Source organism: Limanda limanda, chromosome 18, assembly GCF_963576545.1.
Source record: "Limanda limanda chromosome 18, fLimLim1.1, whole genome shotgun sequence".
Classification (NCBI taxonomy): Eukaryota; Metazoa; Chordata; class Actinopteri; order Pleuronectiformes; family Pleuronectidae; genus Limanda; species Limanda limanda.
The window spans coordinates 14,599,759-14,608,227 of record NC_083653.1 but is presented as its reverse complement, the minus strand read 5'-3'; positions in this window follow the sequence as shown (position 1 = coordinate 14,608,227).

Genomic DNA, 8,469 nt, shown 5'->3' with positions numbered 1-8,469 from the left:
AGTGTGTGTGTGTGTGTGTGTGGGTGTGGAGAGGCCTATATGTCCCCTCACGCAGGCCGAATAATGCAGGATTTGAGTCTATTAAAAGGTTGTTTTGCTCACTTGCAGGTCACATCCTTGATGAACTTCTGTACGCATTATTTCCAATCAAAATACTCTGGACCCCTCCCTGATAGAAAGTTCTATAGACAGTCATGCTAGTGATGGACACCCTCCTCCAACCCCTGCGGAAGGAGAGGGTCTGTTGACGCTAAACTCTTCCCAGGGGGTAGAGTACCATTAATGGGGGCTCAGGCTGCGCAAAGCCCTGGCTGTGAGATTTAGGTTGCCCGTTTATTTATTTTATTTATTTATTTTGAAAGGGTCTAATCAGCTCCAGCAGTGCTTCATGGGACGGGGACAGGGTGACAGGACGAGAGAAGGGGCAGGGCAGTCTGTCTCAGATTAAAGATGACCACCACAGCTGTAATCCACTGTAACACTGCCAAATTGGTATTTCCTCCCCTTCGCCTTAACTGAGCGAGAGGAGATTGGGGCAGAGAGAGGAAGAGCAGCCTGATGGAAAAAACACTGTTCATTCCCATAATTATAACTCGAAACTAAATCCAGGAAATAGCTCACAACAGAAAGATGTTCATGGGTTCAACACGACTCTTTCCGGGCAGAGTCATGCGAGGCTGAAAGCTAACGTTATAAATAAGTAATGACTGAATAGCAGAGGTTGAGCGAGGGGACAATATACAGTGGAGGGTCAGGCTGACGAGGAGGAGGAAGTCCAGGGAGGAGAAGGTGTCTGTGCTCTGACACTGTTCATTATGCAAACACTGCCACCTGCAGGTGGTTTGTAACACAGTCACATGCAATATAAATAAAGTAAATCATACCTTCAAACAGCCAAGCTGAGAAAAAGTGACACGTCAGATTGGAAAATTCTGCCAGTCAGGAAATCAGAGTTCACACTTTTATCCATAAGACACTTTTCTTCAAATATAAATCTATTATACTCTGTAGACGCTGATGGTGTAACAACAAAACTGTAAAAGAAGCAGATCAATTAGCGACCTTTCAATAAGGTAATACAAAATGTTGAGCATTGAACAGTTTTGCATGTATTGTGATAAGTTTTGAAATGGTTGAAAGTTTTGTGTTGACTGTCTCAATCAGAGGGGATTTTAATTTGTTTCTGAAAAACATTTGATCATATTTGTTGAAACCCTCTTAACATATTGAGAGACATCAATAAATAAAATCTTTTAAAAAAAAAAGAAAAAAGCGTGTCAGTGAGCAAATCATTCCTTACAGACTGAACGTGAGGGAGTGGGATGCACAGCTGCATTTGTTTGCAGCCTGCTCTTGTTGGCTTTTCCATGATTACCTACCCGAGCTTTAACATGTAGACATTGGACATATGTTTCAAAAACAAGTCAAATTAATCCACGGTAAAATACACAACTCTTGAGCCTCTTTCTCAATCAGTTAAACTAAAGCTGCACTGGCTTCCCACGCAAAAGCCTAGTTGCTACAGCTTTATCTAAACAGTGGTCAGTCACATGTACACACTTCAATGGCAGGTTTACTGAATCAGGTTTGTGTCTTCTTGTTTTTTGCAACATCTTTTTATTCCCATGACAGACGGAGTAAGCTGAGCTCCATTTACTGATGAAGGGAAAAAGCTCGGGACTGAACACTCAAGCTTTAGTTTGTCACATATGCATCTTGCACTTAAAAGGGTTTGATCAAACTAATGCCAGCCCCATTGTTTTACTTATAGAAAACTTTCTCCTGATGGAATGTTACTCTGCTGTGACGTTTACCTTATGTAACCTGGACACGTGTGTGTTTGTGCATGTGTGTGCAGGAATGATCATGCTGTGTGGGACACAACGCTCCAGCTTCTTCATAGGAGGGAGGAGGCCTACCAAAACTAACACTCGACACACACACACACACACACACACACATTCTTACACACACACCCTAATCATCATCCTCTCCTTCCTCTCGTCCTCCCATCAACCCTCTCTGCGTTGGCTCTCCCCTCCACAGTCCTGCCAAGCTGACAGCTCCAAGCTCCATGGAAAATGAGTCTCGCTTGCATTACAATCGCGCGGGACAGATTCCATTAGCACTATCTGAAATTGAGCGCGGGGAGCAGAGAGCGGGAGGCAGCAGCGCGTGGCCTTATCAGAGGGAGAGGGTGAGCTCCAGCACCGACGTCACTAATCCACTGGGTGGGATTGAGCAGACACACACACACGCACACACACACATTCTGAAACACAACTTGGGGAAGATGCACACAAGGCTTTTCACATACAGCAGACAACAGGCATAAACAACTATATATATATATATATATATATGCATACACACACACGCACACACCTGAAGATGAACAGGAAATGAAATAAACATGAGCAAAATTAATGCTCACGCCCACACACACACACACACCCACAAAGAGACACACACACACATGCAGTAACTAACACACACTTACACACATATGAAGATGGACAATAAAGGACATGAACGTAAGCCAAACAAACATTATACACAGACAAACATTAACACACACACACACACAAAGTCACACACACAGAAACATGAAGAAAAACAGAACATGAAATAACTATAAACATCATAAACATATGCACACACGCACACACACACACACACACACACACACACACACAAGTACATATACAGTCACCTACACACACTTACACACATATGAAGATGGACAAGAAATGACATGAACATTAGCCAAATAAACATCATACACAGACAAACATTAACACAAAAACACACACACACAAAAACTCACACATACAGAAACTTTAAGAAAAACAGGACATGAAATAACTATAAACAGCATAAACACAGGCACACACACACGCACACACACAAACACACTAGGCCTTGATACCACAACCTCAACTCTCTGTGTATTGAAAATGACCAAAAATGTGCCTTTAGCTAAAGGACATGATGAAACTGGCAGAAAATAGGCAACAGCTCAACTCTCACACAGACTCCCTGCCTCTCTCTCTCTCTCTCTCTCTCTCTCTCTCTCCCTTTGCATGCATGTATGTGTGTGTGTGTGTGTGTGTGTGTGAGTGAGAGTGTTTTCCTGACAAGAGCTGGCAGGTCTGTTCGGTGCTGCTGTTGGGATTTGTAACAAGTCAGTTTGTTGGTTTGAGATGAAACTGAGCCTCTCTCGCTGTGTGATCTCTACCTGCTCGTGTTGTCAGCCCCCTCCTCACTCTCTCTCTCTCTCACACACACACACACACACACACACACACACACACACACACACATTCCTGCATATCCAAGTGTAGTGGTCCTAGACCTTTGGACCCCACTGCACATGTACACACACGTCCATTTGCAGGAACACCCCCCTCCCCGGCCCAGTATCCTCATCCTTATTAAACCTTGACACACAAATTCAAGGGTATGTGGGTGTGTGATATTAGCTGTATGTGTTGGGGGGTGGGGGGTGGGGAGGGGGTTTAATCTTTATGTAGTGGGGATCTTTCACACAAGATCACTCAATTTAAACAGAGCGGGGAACACTTTGATGTTTCCAGTCGCTCGCTCTCCGTCTCCCATTAACCCCCCCCTCTCTAATTTGCTCCGTGTTGCCCCCCACCCCCCCCCCATCCCCCCCTGTGCCCCAGTGATAAGGTGTAATGAGAAATGTTTTCAAAACGGCTCTCACCTACCATGCAGTGATAATTGAGTGTGTGCTTGAAGCAGCCGTGAGAGGAGAGTGCTCATCCCTGACCGCTGAGGAGAAAGAAGAGGAGAGGAACGCTTCACTTCCTCAGAGAAGAGAAGAGAGTGAAATAGAATGTGTATCAAACAAGAGCCTTCTCACGGCCCCGACCCCTCCTGCAAGAAGCAAAGTAATGAGGGGAAATACCATCTTCATTAGTTGCCGTTTACAGGGAATTACGGCGATGCTTCCTCCGGGCTGTTATTGGTCACGCCGACTGTGAGCGGCGAGAGCAACGCCAGCGAGGGAAGAGAAGGAAATTTGGGTGGAAACAGAGCGAGTTGGCCTACATTCATTTAGCAGCAGGGGGACGACGCTGCAGGAGCATCAGCACCATCAATATGAGGAGCACGAAGAGACAAGTAAGATCAGTTTCCAGAGCAAAGTACAAACCAAACATGAGCCAGAGTGGAAAAAGAAATGACAACATAGAATCAAAGAAAGGTCACTTGAATCCAATGGGAGAAAAAGACGACCTTCATGAACTGGGACAAAAGAGGCCAAATGCCAAATAACCACATTTCTCAACTGTAACTGAAAAACAGCTACATGACTAAAGATGATTCCTGTAGGAAGACAAACCTTATAACCAATCACATCTCAGCAACATTGTGTAGTTCAACGCACAAGCCAGCACATTGAAGGTTGCCATTTACGCTACCACAGCAGAATGTGATCATTTAGGAAACAAAACAAGTAAAAGAGTTTGGAAGATATTTTAACATATTGCTTCTGTTAAGAGGTCAAAATAATAGTTTCATCAGTGGTTAGAGGAAACTAGAGGTTTCCTATACATAATCTGTTGTAGGCTATTAACTGGAGAATTCGTGACACAAGAAAATTTATCGTGCAAACTGTAAATGCATCTGGAAAAAAATGGTAATGTGTTATTTTTTGCAATTTGCCAAAATTGTAGAATTGTTAAGCTCTGTCTTATATAAACCCTCAAAGATTTTTTTAATATTAATGGTAATCTGCTCTCATAGCCGATCACAATATGTTCATTCTGATGAAAGATGCCTTAAAATCATATTCATATAAATAAGATTAAATCATTATTAAAGGATCCGCTTACGTAAATCACATAAAATATACATTTTCTCGTGTTTGCCTAGTCATATGTAGATTTGCAGATAAATTTATTCATCTTTTTTGTAAATTTTTTGGGGATTATTTTAAAGATTCATCTGTCAGATGATGATTATAATCTCACATAAAAAATGTCTCTAATTCCATTTTAATATTTAAAGGTTTCATTTCTAATAATTATAAGTTTTGTGTTTAGTGTATTTTTTATTCCTTTTATGTTTAGACTGCTATTGCCGCATAAAATAAATGAACGTTTGTTTATATGCTGCAAAGAAAAATAATGTTAATTGGTAACACAATTTATTTGAGTTTATTCAAATTATAATTCACAAGCTATATGAACACAATTGATCCATTTATTTTGAAAACAACATTTGTCGTTGCAGTGAAAGTTGGGGAAGTATTTTCTTTTTTCAAGGTATTAAACTCTTAAAATTTGTAAAATTTGAAATATCAAAGCCTAAAAACATTCCATTTGCAGTTATTTCAAAACTATGGGATGTAAAGTCAGGTCACGTCACTACAACCGAAGAATCAGCAGAAAAACTAGAGGATGTGACCTCAGTGTCACTCAGCATTATTACTGTTGTATGTGACATTCAGAGTAAATTGCTGAAATAATGTAGTGTCTATGGATTAGTGGTTTGATAGAAGACAGAGGGAATAAACTGAACCATCAGCAGGCTGCACATGACTTCCACAGTGCGGATGCTGCTCTCGTATATTCCTGCAGACCTGAAGGAGCTGTGTGTGGCAGGTGTTGAGACCCATTTCGTATTCTGACTCAGCCACATCCAGGTCGGGGCCCTCCCTTCACTAAACTGTGACATGTGACGACAGCAGAGCGGGAGAGGGTCCGGATTACACATCCCGCTGCCACAACATCACATCCCTAACAGGATAACACAGCATAATAAACTCCATAAAATAATCAAACTTATTACAACTCTTAACCCCCGTTTAATACTTTCTGCTCGGCTTACGTGCGCTGGCATCCACCGCTCGTCGGGCCACAAAAGAGAATAATGTTCTCAGACTGGAGAACACAGGACAGCAGCTTGTGGTGCCTTAATATTGGCTTTAATTGGATTTGTAAATTATGTGGCTAAATTAACACTTTCTATGGCTAGGCGACTTATAGCGGGAGTGTGTAAGGGAAGAGAAAAAAAGGAAGTGAAAGTCTTAAAGTTAATTAATCGTCTGTGGCCTCGGCTTAATTAAAGTTTCCCAGTGTTTGTAGTTAATGGGTGGATTGGTGGAACAATGGTGGGAATGCCCCCTGCTACCTTCAGAGGGAGTCCTCAGAGGGGACAGATTTCAGAGACACTGATTAACACACACACACACACACACACACACATGCACTCTAACACACACACACACATAGTTCAGATGCTTTCACATGGTCCACAAGTGCACAAATTTCTACGCACGAACACACACACTCTCACAGGAGAGCCATCTTCAAACTCCACAGTCACGTATCATAACTCCCATTGAGGGTTTCACATTAATTAGCTGGGATCAAAACCTACAAATCCCTCCAGAGAGAATTCAAATGTATTGCTTAAACCCTGCCTCCGGCATCTATGCTACCTCCCCTGACACACACTCACACACACACACACACACACACACACAGTGAGCATGGCCGTATAAACCTGCATGGGAGCCGCAGGGCGAGAGAGAGAACTGCTGGGGCCCTGTTCCTTTCCACACTGTGCAGAATGCTCTATATTTCCTAAAGGTGGTTTGTTGCACGGTCCTGAGTTCACACTGTGATAATCTGATTTGACACAAATCAATTTAGAAACACATCATTCCAACAAAGAATCACCTGAAATTACTATTATGGTCTTCAGAATGGATTCCGACACAAGACCCCTCCTCGAGACAAGTCCTGGATATTAAGAGATGAAGCAACCCAGCTGTCGGCTTTATCTTTAAATGTACCACCACACCAGGAAGTATCAGTGTCCTATTTCTCAGTCTTCACTCATATCAGTAACCAGACCTGGATTCTCCTGCCTGTATAACATGATGAGTGCTTGAAGTGTCAGTGGAAGTGCTACAGATGAAGTGCAGCTCTGAGATGTGGCCAAGTCTCCGTCATGTCAGGTGATCTAATGCTTTAGTCGAACAAAGTAACAACTCATGGTGCTACCGTAAACTACCTGATACAGTGAACCTGGGGCTTTTGGGACCAGGGCCGAGGTTTAATCCAGCACTGACATCAAGATTAAACAGTGTTTCTGGGTTCAACCATCCCGTCTCTCTGGCCTCTGTTACAATATCAAGAGTTTCTTCCTCATTACTACAATGCAGCGTAGTTTAGAGAACATACCTCTGCCAAGGCCCAACAGTCCCCTGCAATTCAATCAAGCTGCATCAAATATCACACATAACAGATATCAATTTCCAAAATATACCAGATTTATATCATATCCATGAATTATTACCTGAGAAATCCGCGAAAATGTTGAAAAACACGTCTTGAATTTCCTTGCATCCCTCCACCAGGTTCTGTTGTTTTTTGTTCTTTTTTTTATCTTGCTCTCAAAAAACACATACAAACCAACAAACAAACAGAAGGGGATGGAAACATAACCTCTTTGGCTATGACTACAAGAACATTTACTCATTATAAACTTCCAAACACATCAAACAGCAGCTGTCAAATCATCATTCATAGGCAGATCATCATAACCATGAGCCCTGGACCTAAACTTTACAGAGACCGCTACTCTCACATGCAAATATTACACGTGCACTGAGTGTGCCCAATGGAGAAACCCACAACCACACAGTATTTATCACATTGAAATAATATTATTTATTTTGACATGAAACATCAGATAGTATAATATGATCTATAATCTGCTAATTTAGAACATATTCAAGCAATTTTTTAATCATACAGCCTCATTTCCCCATATTTTTCAAAATGCTAATACTAATAATACATGTTAAGGGCATCCACTGGCACCAGAGCCCTGGGCATGTGCTTGCTTTGCATAGTCCTCAGTGGGAAACCATGTAAAATTTCAACATGCACTATAATTAACTTTGTTTTAAGTCTCTTCTACAGTTTCAGCATGCTTTTGGTTTTCTCCCACCTCCGCTTTAGAAAAGATTAAATGTAATCTGCAAGTGAGACACCCCTGAAATAAGCTTCATAATCGTTGAAAGAGTAAAAAAGCCTCTACTGCAGTGAAACAATTCCTGAACAGACTTGTGAGCAGCGTCGCTCTCAGCAGCTCTTTCATCCTGGATCCTTCGGCGAGGTGTCAAACTCAAGTTCTTTAAATTGCTCTGCGTTGGGTAATTCTACACGTCTCATCACATGTGCGACTGCCAAAACTGCTCATTACAACGCTTGATTATTGTAAAGAGGTGATGCAACTCAAGGCAACCTCATCATGGGCCTGCAGTCAGTCTCGGAGCTGGTAGAGAGCGCCCTCTGCTGGGATAGAAGTGCATTTTGCTTTTGGCTTCATTTAAACACAATTAAATGTATATTATTATGGCGACAAAACAGACAGAGCAGGTTCAACTTTTTAACAGGTTTATTGACATGTGTATAGCGATTGTCTGTG